At 35.4% G+C, this 19,968-nt stretch overlaps 1 protein-coding gene across 3 annotated transcripts in view; it reads right to left on the bottom strand.

The window, feature by feature from the left end:
* LOC123688782 (neuropilin and tolloid-like protein 2) overlaps positions 1-19,968 on the bottom strand; it is a 612,260-nt gene that overhangs the window by 286,533 nt on the left and 305,759 nt on the right. The window lies entirely within an intron of this gene.

The raw sequence follows: 19,968 nt of genomic DNA, 5'->3' as shown, positions 1-19,968 counted from the left end.
CTTAGCATTGAGTTTCATCGACTCAAAAAAAACCCAAACAGGTACTAACCATTTTGGGGTTGAATTTTATAATAGACTTCCCTCGAAACTGCAGATGCTTCCAAGACATATATTGCGGAGGAGGATGAAGGGTGCATTGTTAGAGAATGCTGTGCATAGTTTTGCAGAATTCTGGGACATTAAGTTTGAATGAGTATACGTTGTGTTAACTAGTCTTTACCTTATTTGTGTGTAGATTTTATCATTTTATTTCTGTTTATATATATAACTTATTAATTCAATTTTGTGAACTATTTATATATTTTTTGACCTGCCATGTAATTGAGTTGATGGTGAATAAATGATGATGATGATATTATTACTAGGTATTACGAAGAATCGACTTATCTAATCCCTTTGAAATTGTATTCGTGGAAAGTATACTGTCAGCCGTCCTAAAAAACATGAAATGCAAACGTTTTTGAAAACTATTCATTTTAGGTACAAAATGACTCAACAAACAATATAAACTATTTCCTAGAACAGGGCAAGCCATTTGAATAAATTCACTACTAACATTTTTTGAAGGTCTTCTTTCTTTAATTGCAGTGGGTCTCGGATCACCTGTTGAGTGACCCATAAATAAGTCCGTTATTTCTAACAGGGTTAACCCCCAATCACCGGAAAACACAACTTCAATTACAGTATTTCAACAATATAACCATCATTACGAATGGCAATGTACATAATCATAAAATGGATCCCAAACAGGGAATCAGAAATGGCAAACTAGACAAAATCTCCGAACAATCAATTCCGCCATTAACTATTTCATAAAGAAACATCAATGCACACACGTTTACCCTATCTACAATGGACTGTGCACAGAATCTTGATAGTAATAATTTATGATCACAACCTATAGGTGGGTAAACAGCATCCTCTCTCCAAATTAAATATTTAAGAAATTTTCTCTGAACTGTCTCAATTCTTCTCCTGTGATATTCATAAATAGGTCTCCAAACTATGTTACAATATTCCAACCTACTTCTAATTGAACTATAAAATAGAGCTATAAAAGTTTTTGAACAACAAAAGTATTTTGTGTTTCTAACTATAAATCCATAAGTTTTATTGGCAGCAAGTATTAACTGATTTATATGTGGTACAAAAGAACAAGTAGTGTCACATAAAATTCCCAGATCCCTAATTTCTGTTACACGAGTGAGCTGCATCCTATAATCATATTCAATCATTGTTTTCTTCTTTGTGTATGTCATAACGTAACATTTGGAGATATTCAAGCTTAATATATTACTAGCGCACCACATTGAAAGCCGATCAAGAGCCAAATGTGGTCTGATACAATCATTAAGGTTGAGTATCCTGAGATATATCTTCAAATCCTCCGCGAACAACACTACTACTACATCTATAATATCGACGATATCATTCATGAATAAAAGAAAAAGCAAAGGCCCGAGGTTGGATCCTTGAGGAATTCCAGATAATGCACAGAACTCGATAGAGCAGCAATTCTTAACCTCAACAATACACATCCTATCTGCCAAATATGATTTGATCAGGTCAATCAATTTCGGTGCAAATCAAACTTAGATCTCAATTTCTTCACCAAGATGTTATGATCGATCTTGTCATCTTGAAGAAGTTAAGGTATGAATATTCTTTTTCAAGATCGAATTTTCTAAATTATGGAAGAAAATCGAAAATCTCGAAATTTTCATAATCATCGAACATATTGCAATTTGGAACATATTTCCCACTTAACCCATTTATTGCCCTCTTTTCAGCATGATTTCGAAATCAAACATCATAAATATCAAACATTTCCATTAGAATGAACATATAATGATCGCAGTCTTTGTTATATTATTCCACATATTTGAAATAGAATGTTCACCACGAAATTAATATTATTCCATTCCCAAATGATTCGCGAATAGGCATGTTTGGAATTGGACCATCACTAAATTGAATCTAGTCAAAACAATTTCCACCAACATCCACAAATCCCTGATGAAATAATTATTTCATTGATATAATGATATTGTGGTGATGGACGAGTTATGTTATATTCGAATGGAATAATATGTTTTTCATTGATACCTCGTTTCATAATGAATCTATAATTTTGTCACAATGTCTCTTATAAGAATAAGGTTTGACTCACTGATGACGAATCTAATATTCGATTATGTCTGGCCTGCCGTAAATCGATAATTACTCATCGGAAGAATCCAGGAACTTGGAAGGTTTGAATCTGGAATATCGCGGTTATATTCGTTAACGGGCAAAATCTGAATAGGGGTTTCAAGGTGTTGATCTTAATATCGCCCGATCAGCCTTGTGTCAACAATTGGAAATGTTGCCGAAAGAATCATATACTCCCGCTTGGCTGACATCACAAGGCTCAAGAACTCCTCAGACCAACGGTTTTGAATGGAATCAGGTAACTGGTGCAATTTTTATAAATATTTTTGAGGCACTCGATACCAAATGCCACGAGGATCTTGTTTTTAAACTTCATGAAGCGAATGCTTCCCATTTGATGTGTCAACTCATCCATTCCTCTCATCAAAATTGCTCCTTCAGAACTTAAATCTTCAAAAGACTCTCTGACCCAAGAGAACTTGTAACTGTCCCCCAAAGTAGTATGTTGTCTCATATTCTATATTCATCATACACAGCCGACATCTCCAAGTTCGACTTAACTTCTCTAGCTATATACGCAGATGACACTGCAATCATGACCAGGTCAAAAATTGTCGGATTGGCAACCAAATACCTTGAAAAGTTTAGCCAGAAAAGAGCGCTGCTCTTCTCTTATCATGCAAATAAGTCAAACCGTTCGGCTACGTCCAAATGTACGGACGTAATATCCTTTAGGAATTCCAAGTGAAATATTTGGGAGTTATCTTGAATAAGAAACTCTCATTCAACCAGCACCTGGACATGCCATCCAAAAGTGTACATTGGTGCTTGCCAAATTGTCTTCGCTGCTTTCTCGTCGCTGCAAATTGTCCATTCAGAACAAAATTATCTTGTACAGAACCATTGTCCGTCCACTGTAATTTTAGTTTCAACGTTTCGAGCTTTCTCCCCTCCACAATGAAATTCATGAAAAATCATTCCGAATGAATTCGTCAAAACCGCCTTCACCGCACCCATGTTTGTTCGCAATATCCACCACCATCCTGAGGCGAACCTACCACCGTTGAAGAAATTCCTTCGTGAAATCGCTCTCAGATCTCTTCGGAAGCCGATTTAACACCCCAAGTCGAAGAATACCCCAACTATGATGAATCTTCCACCAGATACAAGAAGCATCCAAATCCTGCACTTCAAATCGAGTCTTTCGATGACAGCAGTCAGAGAATGGTGCACTGTATAACTCAATATTCCCCGAAAGACCTTTCAGCCCTTGTATTCTTTTTAAAAGCCTCTTGAGGGGTGACAGGCAATCCCAATTTCTGTCGTTTAACCCTTTTCAGATAAGGATATAGGGGTCTATCATCTAGTTGCAGAAACGTTCATTAAACTTTAATGCCGTCAGGTCCTTAAAATTTTAATCCTTCAATACGAGGAGCCTATTGGCTAACTGCACCGTTTAATGGAGGATTCAAATTTTAATGAACGTTCCCGCAATAGGGTGTAAGACTTGTATATTACCAACACCAGGCTATAGATTTTGCGAAATAGTCTCACACTGTTCGATCTTTCATAAGGTAGTTCATCCTTAAGGATTCTCCCCTTCTTCAACAAAAAAAGAAAAAGGTTGTTCCTATTGATGTTGCTTCTGCAGTTTCGGTAGAGATGTAAATTTGCATTTGGATGCAGAATGACAATTTTGAAGGTATCTCGGTTACCACTTTTCTTTTGACTCAAGGTTTCATAGTTCAAAGAACCTGCTTTTAGGAAAGAGGTAGCTGCAATACTTTGTAAGCATCTCAGGGAAGATATAACAAAGAAAAGTGTTGGTCGTCCAAGAGCTTCGCCATCTCCTCAAGTTGTTAAGAAATTACCCAAAAAAACGTATTTACCAACTGATGACACAAGGTTGGATGCATTTGATCATTGGCCTGAGTGGCTTGATCGTTCCGGTAAGCGTCAATGCAAATTACCTGGGTGCAAGTCAGAAACTTAGTGTGCCTGTTCTAAATGCAAAATAAATTTATGTTGCACTGCTGCAAAAAATTGTTTTTCATTGTTCCATTCCAAATAAGTAGCATATGTATCGTTACAGAAATAAAATCTCTATAAAACATTTGTATTTCAATCTTGCCTCCATCTGAAAATATGATCAAATATTTTGTCCTGAATGCTCAGATCCGCCTTGAGGCGGCCACACCTTAATCAGGTGTAAAACTAAATCAGTTAACTTTTTGCGGGTAAAAGATGTTGATTATATGTTGAAATCAAACGAAAATAATTTTTAAATCGAAAAAAAAATTTGGGCATTAGAGGGTTAAGTACGTTTTCAATATCAGACTTCTCTTGTAATAACAATAGGAATATACGATTATTCTCCTTGAATTCAAACGAACTTTTTCATCGAACAAACTTCATTCTTTGTTAGTGCTTGATATAATGCATGTAACCAAATGCATTAACTTGATTCCGTAATTTTGCACATGTAAATTGGGTCTTAGCTCCAAATGTCATATCTATTTGTTCATCATATCCTCAGTCGTATTCTCGTATGTTTTTTCTCATTGTTATTATTATATGTACCTGCCATTGGACTTTGCCCAGTTGAATCTGTTTTCAATAAATAAAATAACAACTTCAGGGTTTGCAATATAGTGTATGTTGGTTAAATTGGAGCATTAAGATAAGATGACATTATTTTGCGTTCAATTTCACTGCCAAGAAAACCATTGCAAAATTGGAAAAACAACTTTTAAATAGGTGAACATAAGTTTGGTGACTATTGCTTGAAAATGTTTTATTCTTGAAACACTAAATCCAAGCATTCAGTGTATAACTAGAATTGACACAAGTTTTTCAATTTTTTTTCAATAGACTATATTTATGCTAAACAATTCAAATGAACAACGAAATGAGTAAAAAATATATTTCTGTTACGGTTTGTCTATTCTCCCGATTTCTCTCCACTCCGCTGTAGCTGCAGATTCTCTCTTCGAATGAATATCTAGAAATATTCATTTTCACCCCTACCGCCACCCTTATTTCTTTTTTATTCTCCGCAAAACTCCTCCCCTTTCTTGTGATGGTATCGTCTGAATTCCCTCCGATGCCGGAGAAGAAAACAAATGTGCTGATGATTTGAATATTTCTGCAGGAAAAATAAAAATCCGCCTAATAAATCTGGGCACGTCCGGAAAAACAGGTTTGCGAATGGAAATCTGGGGAAATTCGTCGATAGATATGAATAATGCGGTTGGGTACTCGGCTCATTGAGATTTATCGCTACGGATTTTCTTATTCGAATTAGCTGTTGGCAGAAAGATTAAGGACGTGTTCAATTGGTCCGAGTATCCAAACTGCATAGCGGGAGCAGCTTCATGAATGGTTTTCTCTAATTCTGTGGTTATTCCGTTCATTCTTCCACATCTTGTAGAACAAAATCGTGCGAGAATATATCAGAAACGCACAGTTTTCATGGTTATATTTCATTATTCTATGTTGGTACGCCGAACTTTCCGCCACGGCTTTATCTGTCAATTCATCAATTTGCCTTAAAGAAATCAGTTCTGCCAACCAACATTTTTCAATGCAAAAATCACTAAATTATATTTATGGAAATATTTCATTAATTTCAATGAAAATGCAATGAATTAGAGAAAATAATGTATAATACTCGTACAGAAGGCTCATTCTACCACTCGTTCATTCCAAAACTCGCCACTTCGTGGCTCGTTTTTGAATTTTGAACTCGTGGAAGTATACCAATGCCTTCTGCACTTGTATTATAAATAACTATATTGCTTCAACTTCCACAGGTGATTCAAACTTCGATTGTTCGGAATCGCACGTGTTGTTCTTGCTCTCGACATCGTTTAAAGTTTCAAGTTGTTGGGAAAAAGTCAATGGTAAATCATGAGTTTCAAGTTCTCTAATACCAAATATACGGAAATTTTCAGGGTGGGTTCACATCTCAACATTTGGAGTCAGACAAACAACAAACAAATAGTGCGTGAATAAAACAGTATACACCTATAAACAATTGACAAACATTTCAGCATATTGATACTGCGAAATATTCCTTCAGTAAATTCCGCATTCTTTTGTTGTTCATAGATTTGTATCAATCTGTAAATTTTCATTATATATTTTCATTGCCAGCCGATTCACACTCAGTTGTCTCACCGCAAGCCTATGGTACAGGATGATGAACCTGGCATTTCTGGTATCATAAGAATGATTGAAATTATTCTTTACTAAGTCCTCCTTTCGGGTATGAATGAAATTGACATAGACAAAAATGTAATGAGAGGTCAGAGTAAGAATCTTTTCTTGCCTGAATAATGGCCTGTAGGTTTCCAGCACCGCATAATATTCAGACTGCATTTTTCTGCTCAGAAGAACAACTTTAGGATGGGCAGCATATGGCAAACTTCGTGATGTCTTCAAGAGCGATATTCCAACCAAGCTGAAGAGAGAGGCTTTCAACATGTGTGTTCTACCCGTTCTAACCTACGGTGCAGAGACCTTAACCCTGACCAAAGCATCGGCAAAAAAACTGCAGAAAACGCAGCGCAGGATGGAAAGATCAATGCTGGGAATAAGTTTAAGAGATAGAATTAGAAACGAGGAGATTCGCAGAAGGACGGGTGTGGATGATGTTTTGGAGAGAGTGACGAGAGCTAAATGGAGGTGGGCAGGACATGTTGCAAGATCTTGCGACGGAAGGTGGACGAGGAAAATTCTGGAATGGCGACCAAGAGCAGACAAGCGAAGCCGAAGCCGACCTCCAACCAGATGGACCGATGACTTGAAAAGAATCCACACCAATTGGATGGAAGCCGCACAGAATAGCGAAAGATGGAAATGCCTTGGGGAGGCCTATGTCCAGCAGTGGACGGTTTAGGGCTGAATGATGATGATGATGATGTTTCTGCTTGGTGAAGATGTAAGATATGCCATGCTTGCTACTCCAAGTCCATATACCATATTAGAGAACTGAATGGAATTCTCCCCAGAAATTTCTAAATTGCTAATAAGATAAGAACATTATTGCATTTGGATAAAGAAGGAGGATATTAGCCAGAAGAATCGAACTCACAGTAGTAATTCAGAAAAGCAAATTTTTATTCAAAATAAGCAGTTGTTATTCAGAAACGGTAATTTCTAATTTAGAAAAGCAATATGTAGTTCAAAAAAGAAAAATTGATTTCGGAAAATAAAATTGAAATTCAGAAAAAAGAAATTGTGATTCAGAATTAAGGTCGTTGCGGTTCCGTTATCCTTCCAGGAACTGCGTCCAAATTGATCCATTGTTCTTAACCCAAGCTATTCATAAAAACCCAAGGAGACCGTAGATACTGTAAACGGAGCCCACGACATCTTTAGGAGCTTTGCCTGTTACTTCGTGAGTATGCAGGTTTGATTTTTCCATAAGATTGGTGCTTGGCTGTACCAACTTCTCTCCAAGGAGTCTGCAAATCTCATCTGCTGACTTACCCATGCAGTAAAAAAGGTATTTGCATCGAAATTGTCCTGTCAGCAGTCCCACCATTTCCTGAAGTTCAGCTCGTGGTAGCTTCAACAGCTTTCTGGTATAGGTTTTTGAAAGCACCACAAATTTCTTCGACTTAGCAAGACCAGGGGTGTTCCTACAGAGGTTGAATAGCCTTATATTGGTGTTTTCCAAGCCTACAAAACGGCTCAGGACCCAAGGTGCGCAGCATCTTAAATTTTTTGTAAAATATACAATACATGGTCACAATTAGCTGAAAATGAATTGTTGTTTTAATATGCAACTGTTTCCAGCAAATTGATTCATAATGATCAAAGTTATGAGTCCTAATAGTTTCCTGAACAATAGATTATGATTTATTGATAAGTTCGGTTATTATTTTCTTTTTTTCATTCTATTCTATTTTAGTAGTTGTCTTAAGTGGGACAAGGATGAACTACTGTTAATCCTTCTTTTGGAAATGAACAACTCATTTCTATTATTACAAACAACATTTTACTGAATGAGTTACTAAATATCAAAAGACCACATATTATTCAACTTGACAGGTATATACAGTTATGCTTCTATATCTTGTTTTATTACCTTTTCGATAATAACACACGACTCGCCCATTTATGTTATAAGAAATAATCCGATATCTCATTGGGAGATGATCGAACGGCAAGAAGAAAGGACACCCGAGGAAGCTAACCAATATGAAGACAAATAGAGGATTCATGTCAGTTATAAATCACTGTTCTTTCTGTGATAAAACAAGAAATCGATTCGGACGTATCATTTCGGTAATGCGTTCATTTTTCCACGGAAAACTTTACGGAGGTTCGAATTGCGGTAACGGGGCAGAGTCGGCTTTTTATGTGTTGAAACCGGTGCAGATTTATGAACTCTTTGAAACTAGCTTCATCCAATTCGATGTTGCGCTAAGGGAATTTATTGAAGAGTTAATACCCTAGGATATTTTATTTGTCGAACTTGTAAAATTGAGTGTGCGTCGTTTTCTGCACGAATGTTTTTTACCTTACAAAATGGATGTTTCTAACCCTCGAATAAGAAATGTTTCGAAATTTGCTTATATATGATGAATTTATTAGGTAATCTATATTATTTTCACACTGGATGCATGCAAATGTCATAATTACAGACGATTTATTATAACATCTTTCTTATTCACCCGGAAAGAGCAGGAGTAACTCTGAATAATGATTACCTTTATTGATTCCATAAGACATACCAATATGTATAAAACAAGTCGCGCATCCGCATCCCGACCAATCGCATACGATGAATTGACAAATTCCGCGTCTTTGAAAATTCCAGTAGCGTAACATGATTGAAACGTGCAGAATCGTTGCAAGAGTCCTGCGACAAAATGCTCCTCGTCAATTTGTTTTTTCCAAAAAGTTAACAAATGAGAAAGCAGCTGTCTGAGTGTACCTAACCTCCTTTAATCCATGTTGGCTATCAGTAACATCCTCGGTAACATCATTGATTTTCGTTCCAGTGAACGAAAGTAATAATTAAGAGAATGTTGATGTTTCAGAGGAAAATGAATATGATACATTCATTGAAAATCTACTACTGAGTAGCCTGGTGACTACCAGTGCCGCCCCAAGCCTGGACAAAGAAGGAGAGTTTCTAGGTTGGGTCAGCACCCTATCCGGTGTAGAAAAAAGGACACTGAGCAAAGAACCGAAACTTTACCTCGGAATAGAACGGATCCAAGCAAAAAAAAGGATCTTGAATTGAAAAAAAAAACCTAAATTACACTGCACTGTTGAAAATTTTTAATGCTTGAGAGCAAGATTTAATTATAGAGTTGAATAATTACAACATTAACATATGTGCACTTCAGATGATCAAAATGAGGGAAAAAGGTCACAAAAAGTATAGTAAATACATCTTGAAATATAGCCGGTGTAAGAAGATGAGCGGCCAAAAAAAGTAAAAATAAAAACAAGAACTGTACAGGAGGATGCCATTTCTCAGGAATATTGGCTTTCAAACATGTTCGTATGAAGTCAAGAACTAACTGTATATAATGTTCACGTATGTACCTGAAGACGATAAAAAAAGGCTGAAACAGTTCTATGATCAGCTCCATTTTGTTGTTGAGTCTATCCCGCAGTGCACACGAGTTATAATGGTGGGAGATTTCAATTCCACCAAAACACAGGCTCGACGCAACGGAAGAAAAATGAACGTCTAAGCATTATGGAAATTATGGAAATGGAAATTATGGAATTAATCCACTGAGCAATTATACCAAAAACCACTAACAGCAAAAACATAAATGCTCGAATGGTGGAAAAGAATGATTTCAACAACAGTTGAGTTAAAATATAATTGCTAGTCAAGATTTTTTCAGCAAATAGCTTTTGGGATCTACTCGTATTTTTACCGAGTGATCTTCCTCATAAGGCATCACATGTTTTTAAAACAAAAGCTGGTTTTGTTGCAGTTGCTCTGATATTGTTCTAATATTAAAATTGCCTGGAAAAGGGTTGTTTCTGATTCATTTGGTTATACAAAACAGGGTGCCATAAACGTGAATAGTCCTAGATGATGCATTTTAATTTTTTTTTAATTGGAATCCAATGATAACAGAATAAACCTACTGGCTAGTTATCGTATTTCCCTCTAAGCGTGAAGGTAGATGGAATTTGCCTCAAAGAATCTAATGAAACTGATAAGGACATAATATCAGTTCATCCAGAGTATGAAAAAAATATATAATATATTGATCATATCATTCGTAGCTTGTTTCATTGCAATTAAAACTTGATACACTTGATATTGAACTCCTCAAAAATTGATAAGTCAAAAAATATCGTTCATATATCAAATGAAATAATTTCACTGATTCAGTGGAAAAAACGATAATTTCACGAAATGAAGATCTTAAGTTTATTTTACAGCTCACTTCATCCTAAGAACAATAAACCGATATCTAATGCAATAAATATCTATGTTCAATAATTTTTACGCTACATGTCTGTGAGAATGTCTGTAAATTCTCATTGACTTATCGAAAAAGCGATAAATTATAGTTATTACTAGGTCACTGGACACGAACGTAAAAAACCAAGTGCCGATTCTTACATAACTCATTTTTCTAACGTCTGGTGGAACGATACTCATTATTTCACAACTTTGAGTTTCGATTAGATGAAATCGAAATTTTTCAATCTATTGAGTAGAAAACTTTGGTCTCTAATACCGTTTTGGCTCATTTAATCAATGACACAGGGACTCTAGGTCTTTCGAAAGAAAGTTATCGGGTTTACCGACGTTCGGTTGTTATACAGGAAGAAGATCTAAAAATTATGAAAATTATTTTCTTGAGTGGCGCTTATGCCCTAATCCAAATAAAACAGAAGTCTCCTGTTTCCATTTGAATAATCAACAAAAACACAGAAAATTGAGAGTGACTTTCAATAATTCCGTCTTGAATCATAATTTTGCCCCCAAATATCTTGGAGTTAAACTTGATTCTTCTTTGAATTTCAAGGTTAACTTAGAAAATTTGCGTTTGAAATTAAAGTCGAGGAATAATATCCTCCAAAAATTAGCAGGATCTTCATGGGGTGCTGATGCCAACAATCTTCGTACAGCAGCTTTGGCCTTGGTTTTTTCTGCTGCTGAATACTGTTGTTCTGTTTGGTTTAATAGTGCTCATGTTCATAAAATTGATGCACAGCTTAATGTTTCTATGAGAATTATTAGTGGGACTATTAGATCTACTCCTTGTTTGGTTACCGGTGCTATCACATGTAGTTCCGCCTCATATTCGTAGACAGGTTGCAGTCAAGAAATCTTGGGATAAATTTCATTTCTATCCGAACTCATTTCCAATTTTATCCTATTTCCCAGATTCTAGAACTGCTAGATTGAAATCACGCAAACCTTTATGGACTAAAACCTTCCTTGAATCCAATGAAAGCGACAAGGAAATTTGGCGTTCGGGATGGACAAAAGTCTTATTGTTGATCCCTCAGAAAAAGTTCTTGGTTTCAATCTTCCTAGGAAAATTTGGTGTATTTTGAATCGACTTAGGACTGGTCATGGTCGTTGTAATAGTACCCTTTTCAAATGGCATTCTATTGATAGCCCACTATGTGAGTGTGGTGTAGAAGAGACCATTGACCACTTGGTGAATGATTGTCCGATTTATAAATTTCATGATGGTTTCCAAGCTATCCATTCAGTTTCAGATTCTTTTTTAGAATGGGTAGTTAACTTCAAATCGATATAATGAAAACTAATATTTAGTACTCCTTTCTGCTTCTTTTTTGTTTTAGGATCCAATTGGAAATTATAGAGTCGTCAACCGAAAAGAGAGGATAAAGAAAATTTTGTTTTGGTTGAAGAGGAAGTCCTTCAATATAAATTATGTCAGCTTATTCTGTAAACGTTCACACAAACCAGTCACTACACCGATACGGGGAGACAGAGTTTTTGCTGAGGTTTTTATCTGTTCTCTTGTATCATACGTTGAAATGTATGATACCCCGTTACATTTCCTCTGCTAATACTGAGATTCATCGACACATATGCTTGATTGTTTGAAATTAATATTTTGTATTGCTCTTTCTCAAAAGAATAAATATATACAGGAATACTTGGAACGTCACGCCAATAAGACGTGTCTCCATCCACGTAGGAAATTTACTCACGGTGAGCAGAATAATATGAAGACATCATATCATTGCACTAATTGCCCTTCAAGGTGCTTCAACAGAAATTTTATCCTAATGAAATGTGTAAAATCACCATCACGTCACTAATTCCGCCGGCTTTCAGGCGTAGACTTTCCCAGTCTCATCATGAAATCTCCTGTAGCAAATCAGCACAACTCCATTAAGCTTGCCAACGTGTTCCTAATTCCTACATACTTCTGTCCTGAATTTTATCACCCATTGAAGCTTCCGTAAAATTAACGGAAGTGCATACCGTCAGACGTTCAAGGAAAACAAAGAAAATTAATTAACTCAGTACGATATACAATAACTGCTAAACTAACGTAATATCTTGTTTTGAATGCCGTCGCAGGTCTTAAATTTCGCAGGAGCAACCGGCGAGAAAGTAATAACTTAAGTTTATGATGAAACGTGAACATTAAATTATTCAACTTGTTTTGAACTTCATTAATGAACCTGTTAGAGCAGCAGCTCTGGCTAATACTATTACAACCTCAATATTCCTTAGTAGTAATAATGTGTAGGCTGATGGTGTTTTGGGGGTGGGAATCTACTTGGAAAACGTTGGAGTAAGGATTCTTGGGCATTCCTCAACTGGAAGATTAGTAAGAGGGGTGTCATACGATGACATTCTCAGCTAGCTACTGGGGAGGAATAGTCCAGTGCAATTAGGTTTATTGCATGGAACTCAGTTATGATAATGGATGACCTGGATGTAGTGTATTGCACGAAATAAAAAGAAACATTTCCACATTATCATGTGAATTTAATTTTTATTGATCTCTGAAATTGACCTGGCTGGAATTGTTGGCTCAATTGAATGAATCCAATCCCAGATTTTATTTGATTTTCACAGGATTTTAGGAAAGTGGGTTATCCAAAACTAGAACCAACTAATGCCAACGTTTCGCGGATATATTTCCATTTCTTCAGGGCTACAAAAAAAAAATTACGAAGATTAAATAATGTACAATCATTTCTTCAGTTAACATTAAATTATCAATTTCTTAAACTGCTTCGAAACAAATTCTAAACACACATATACAATAAAAAATGATTAAAATATATTGATCTAAATACATATTAAAATTCATAGATTCGATTTTTTTTTATTTATCTTATTATGGAATTGACTAAAACACTACCAATGGACTAGTTTAGTGATGTTGATAATACTATATTTGACACGATAAAATTAAAATATAGAGCAAATCTGATAAATCAGTGAAAAAATTTTGAAAATCCATAAATAAATGACTGAGAAATAGATTATTCAAATTTACGTATTTTAGCGCGGAACGTCTTTGGTCTGTGACGTCACGGCTCTTGCCTGTGATCGCTACACCATAAATTACGTTTAAATACTTAGCCGCGCCAAGGCTCTCGCGCCGTTTGTAGTTGTACAGTGTAGTTTTAACTCGAGTTTTGTTTTTATGTCACCATAATGGAAGAAGGCTTCGTGAAAGGACAAAGTGACAATTTGCCTAAAATAGATATATTCGCAGTGATGGAGTTTTTTTCTTCAAATCCATCTTATGTCAGTGCAGAAATAAAGGGAGTTAAACTTTTCAAGTAGGTTTCTACTTTTGAGTTTGCTTCATCATGGTTCAACTTATAACGATGATTTATTTGAAAAACGTTTCATAAACAGTTTGTAGTTGAGTACTGGTTGTTGAAGTCTATCAATGGCAAAACATATTTATGTGAGGAGGTAAAAGTAAAAAGAGATAAAAGTAATTTATATGTATGTATATATATTCAAAGTCCCATAACTTTTTCATTTCTAGAGATATTTCAATGATTCTTCCACATTTTTTCTTCATTTTACTTAAATCTTTAGAATTAATCCATAACAAAAAAATGAAAATTAGTCCATTAACTCGTAAAACCTTACCAAAGTTGAAACTTATGTTTTCCACATAAAAGATCTTAATATGAGCTTGTTGAGCAAATTGAAACAGAAATAAACATCAATTAGGAAAACTTTGTCGTGATCTTCCATGAAATCGATCGTCCTCTACAATACAAAATGTCACCATCAATGAGAGTGTCAAACTCTCATTTTCATCTGATTGATTTGTATTGTAGAGGACGATCGATTTCATGGAAGATCACGATAAAATTCTCCTATCAGGAAAGCAAATGGAAGACACACTTATTTATATAATTGTATTCTAAGACAATCGATTTCGGCACTAGGCCATCATCAGGTCAGCTGAAAATAAGATGTAGAAATAAAATCACAACATGATAACTTAACAAACAATTTTACAAAGTTTTTTACAGTCCTGATGTCTGATATAAATAAAAGGATGTATTATAAACTCACCGTCAAAGAAATAAGTACTTTTCAAAAAAGACACTAAATGTATAATAATCCTAATTGATGTTTATTTCTGTTTCAATTTGCTCAACGAGCTCATATTAAGATCTTTTATGTGGAAAACATAAGTTTCACTGAAGAAGTGGAAATATATCCGCGAAACGTTTGCATTAGTTGGTTTTAGTTTTGGATAACCCACTTTCCTAAAATCCTATGAAAATCAAATACAATATGACCTCACAAGGGAACGAATCTTCAGACCAATCCCAGATATTTATGTGTACCAGTAGTATCTCGCGGTTATGTAATCGTTATATAGAAAACCAATCTTTTAGGGATGGACCTAAGAGTGGAAAAAGATGGCTTACTAATTAACAACTCAATCGTTAGGTATCAGCTCGGCCATTGAAAGAGATCATTATTAATTCCTAAACAAAAATGAGGAGTAATACATGCGAAAGGAGTGATTATTAGACAAATTGTTGAGTCAGGTTTAAGTTATAGACGTCAAATTCATTTATTAAATAACACATTGCTTTACCAGTTCAATTTTGGAATAACGTTATGTTCACCGTCGAAGCCCAAATTTGAATTATAGCCCCAAAATAAGTCTATGAAAGCCAACTAGATAGAGCAGCCCAGCTTCCTTATTGCCTTCTTTTGGACAGCTATAATGACCAAAAAGACGTACCTATTAGTATATGTCAACGAGAGGTGATAGATTCATTAAAAGTATTCCAAGTCCAATTAAAGACCTATGGACAGATCATCGATGAAAATACTCGATCTCACCGCATACAAGCGCATACAATTTTTCTCAATGGTCACGGAAAAATGTACTAGATAAACTGGAAATTGATGTTGTAACACGGGAAACTAATTGAGAAATTGATTCGATGTATGTACAATTACAGTTTTCGAGGGATGTTCTTGCATGTGATGTTTCAATCCCAAAGGGGTTTTGGTCTTGTAAGTTTTCAATCCCAAGGGAGGTTTTTCTTGTGATTTTTCATTCCCAGGCAGGTTGTTCTTCGTAATGTTCTAATCTCAAGGGAGGTGCTTTGGGAAAATGAACAACTATTTTAGAACACATCAACCCGAATTCACAACTCCTTCTCGGATTTCTTACTAGGAAATTATAGAAAAAGAAATTACAATAAGCATAATATAATCAAAGGAATAATATATTAGGTATAGTGTCACTCATAGATCTTATTAAGCTCTCTATTAAATTAGGCCTAGTTTTCGGTCACTTACATGGCCATCTTCAGTGCAAATTAATCTGAACCCAACAATGAAAAGTTAGGCAGAACCATAACAATGAGAGTCACCTTTGAATAAATCTTCCTGGTCATACAATTAGAAACTGAAAAACAGGTATAATCCACAATTCAATTATCTTCAAAGTACAATAGATATATGTTATTGAAAATCTTCCAGAATATTCTCTGTTAATTTTCGAGTTACGCGCACGCTTAGCGGATTCATCGGCGACCAATCACGTACGATGAATTGACAAATTACCGCGTCTTTGCAAATTCCAGTAACCTTTACATATAGATTAAAATTTTTATTTCATATAAGCACCTACGTAAAAATCTTTTCTTTGGCATTGTACATCCAAATGATAGTTTTCATTGCCATTTAATCCAAAGTTTTGAAAACAATAGGAATACAAAATTTCAAAATTCATATTAACAACATTCTAATACGTTTTTTCGTCAATGATCAACTTCCTGGACGAACTGGATGATGTAAAACTGTTGAATCTAACTGTTTCCTCGTTTGAGAGGTCGTTCTCGAATAAATTGCTCTATATAATTCCGTCACAATGTCTATATTCTCGAATTTTCAACCGTGGATAGTGACAAACGATTTGGTTGAATTCTTGAACGGAACGACTAAGAAAAAATTCGAGATGATTAGTTAGTTTCCGGAAATAGGACTCGACGTTTCCAATTTTGTTCTCACAATTATTTCAAAATATTATATTCAATGGAAATAAAATTTTCAATTCAGATGTAGAAAAAATGGTTGAAGCTCCATTACGTTGGGAAAATTCAAGTATGATATTGCAAAAAAGTTCCCCAATATTTCCGTGACCCCAAAACCTGCGATGATAAGATTTTGGATCATAATGAAATTCCAAATGACAACTACAGGTGAGCTCTTGGTCATCACATTCCTGTACATATTATAATATTATTTTTGCAAGGATTGCAAGGGCCGATTTGAAGCCTGCTTGAGCACAGTTCAAAAGACGAAATTTATGATGAATATAGAGAAGTGGAGCAGAAGCCAAATGTTCCCACCACAAACAAAATATAACGACCCTTCCCTTTACGGTCAGCCGATAGAAATACTTCAATAAATCAAGTGAATGGTTCGAATAAAAACCACATGGAAAAAATCTCCGGTTTTATGTACCGGTACCGATTTTTATATCTGCATCATTCTGGCCTGTGTGGTTAAATTGAATAACCGAATCGTATAAAATCTGCCCAAATTTCAAACGTTCACCTCGTTTGGGAAACGAATGTTGGTAGGGCTCATTTTCATTTAGATTATTTTCGAATCGAACGTGTTCGACAAATGGCAATGAAACATTCACTTTGTTGTACCAATGAGATTTGAATGTGATTTGAATACGAATTAAATTCCCACTTTTCATCAGACAATATCGTATTAACAATTTACTCGAAGGGTGTTTTTACTACCCTTATCACTAGGTTCTTTAGTGCTGATTCATTTTGATTCTCTGCACAAATGACTTGATCGCTTCTTTCAATTCTTGGAAGAAATTTTGATATTGAAATTTGGAATAAACTCACTAACTTTTCCCAAAAAAAAATTAGAGTTAGTATATATCACTTTGAAATAAGAAACGTTAGTCAATCGTATATTAATTATTTCAATGAAAATTTCAAAATTTTCGAAATTTTCACATTCTGATGACGAAAAACATCAGATTATTATAAAGTGTACAACTTTGCTACCGCCGTTTTGCAATAGATGGCTGCAACCGTAAGTGGTAGTCGAAAAAATAGATCGTAGATGTCGCACAATAAGCTAAGGTATTTGTAAACATAACGCTATCGACTTATTAGTCGATTTATGTCTGCATCATAAAGTTATTCTCGATTGAATATGTCAACTTACGAGCCAAATCCTCGTCATTTGCGGCAGGTTTCAATTGCCTGATTCAATATGAAGAAATCTGCGACTGAGGCTCATCGAATGCTCTTGACTACATAGAATGAGGCCGCTTTTAGTAAAAGAACGTGCCAAGAGTGGTTTCAACGCAAGAAAGGTGATTTTGACGTCGAAGATCAGCCTGGAGGTGGAAGAGAAAAGATTATCAAAGATGCAGAATTGGAAACATAACTTGATCAAGACTCTTGTCAAATGCAACAATAATTTGCATGATCATTGATAGTGACGCAACAAGCCACTTCAAAACACCTGAAAGTCATAGGAATGATTCAGAAACAAGGAAATTGGGTGCCGTACGCATTGAAGCCGAGAGAATTTTGTTTGCTTGTGAAGAGCTGCTTGCAAGGCAAAGATCGAAGGGATTTCTGCATAGAATTGTGACTGAAGACAAAAAATGAGTTCATTACGATAATCCCAAGCGCAGAAAATTATGGGGATATCCCAACCATGCTTCTATGTCGACGGTCAAATCGAATATTCATGGTTCCAAGATAATGCTCAGTATTTGGTGCGACCTGCTCGGCGTAGTGTATTATGAGTTGTTGGAACCGACTGAAACAATCACAGGCGATCGTTATCGAACGCAATTAATGCGTTTAAGTCGAGCATTGAAAAAGAAACGGCCGCAATACTACAGAGACATGATAAAGTGATTTTACAGCATGACAATGTTCGAGCTCATATGTTGACATACTTGGAAACGTTGAAATGGAAAGTTCAATCCCACCCGCCTTATTCTCCAGACATTGCTCCCTAGAACTATCACTTGTTTGGATCAATGGGACACGGCCTGAATGATCAGCACTTCCAGTCTTATGAAGAAATTTAAATTAGAATTGATTCGTGGATCGCTTCAAAAGATGACCAGTTTCTTCGACGCCGGATTCGTACGCTGCCCGAAATATGGGAGAAAGTAGTCGACAGCGATAGACAATACTTTGAATCATAAGTGTATAACCAGTTTCTGACAATAAAGCCTCGAATTTCGGAAGAAAAAACGGCAGAAGCAAAGTTGTACGCCTATTCAATGAATAAGTCATTTTGAGTTTGTCAGAAAGAAATTACATGTTCTCTTGTATTTCAATTTGAAAATGCAGAATATCAATGAATGGAGCTATTTTCAAATGAAAGAGCAATGAATGGCAATTGGATGATGGTAGTAGTGTTTTACAAAAATTTGTAATTCCATGATAATACAAAAAAAATTGTAATTCATTTAAATAATTGAGTTACGATTGAAAAACTCTTCAATTTTCAAAGTGCTATGAAACAAAAACTATAAACTTTTTTATGAAAAAAATAAGTTAGTTCATTGTAAACTGTCATAGGAAGGTTTTTCACAAAAATTGGAAGAATCGATTGAGCGATTTCCGCACAAAATCAAAATAAATAAACACTGAAGAACCTAGTGAAAAAGGTAATGTACACCCTCAAGTTTTAGGTCTGAACTGCAAAAACACAATTTTCCGTAAAAATGAGACTTTCCTCGTCAACATAGTCACCTTTTAGAATGATACTTGAACTTTAACGCTTCTCTCAGTTTTCAATATCGTTTCCGTAGATATACTCGTTTTCGCTCTCGAAATAGGCTTCAACCTCGGTAAACCCTTCTTTATTACAGCCAAATTTCTTTTCCTTGAATATTGTTTTAAGGTCTGCAAACGCCGGTAATCACCTGATCTGGATAATAAGCAGTTGGAAGCGTAGTTCGTTCAATTTGACTATGATTGTAAGCGAATTATGACAAGGAGCATTGTCTTGGCGGGAGAGAAGATTTTTCTATATTTGGACACGTTTTATATCAATTTCTGCACTCAAGGGATCCAGTCTTGTTTCTTTTTAATTATGTTTTCGGGAACGATTTCTAGGATCATTAGCATTTTAAATGAATATGTAATATTCACTGTTGATGGTTTTACTTGTGTCGAGATAATCAATGACCAATATACATAAAATGCTCGTTCCAAAATATAAATGCCATAATATTGCGAGCTCATGTTTAAGACTCTGGTCACTTTGCACCGATTCCACTCAACTAGAGACCATAACAAACAAAGAAGAAATTGCCTAAT

This window comes from Harmonia axyridis, chromosome 1 (assembly GCF_914767665.1).
Source record: "Harmonia axyridis chromosome 1, icHarAxyr1.1, whole genome shotgun sequence".
NCBI classification, from domain to species: domain Eukaryota; kingdom Metazoa; phylum Arthropoda; class Insecta; order Coleoptera; family Coccinellidae; genus Harmonia; species Harmonia axyridis.
The sequence above is the reverse complement of the archived record's forward strand: the minus strand, read 5'-3'. Positions and strand labels throughout refer to the sequence as shown.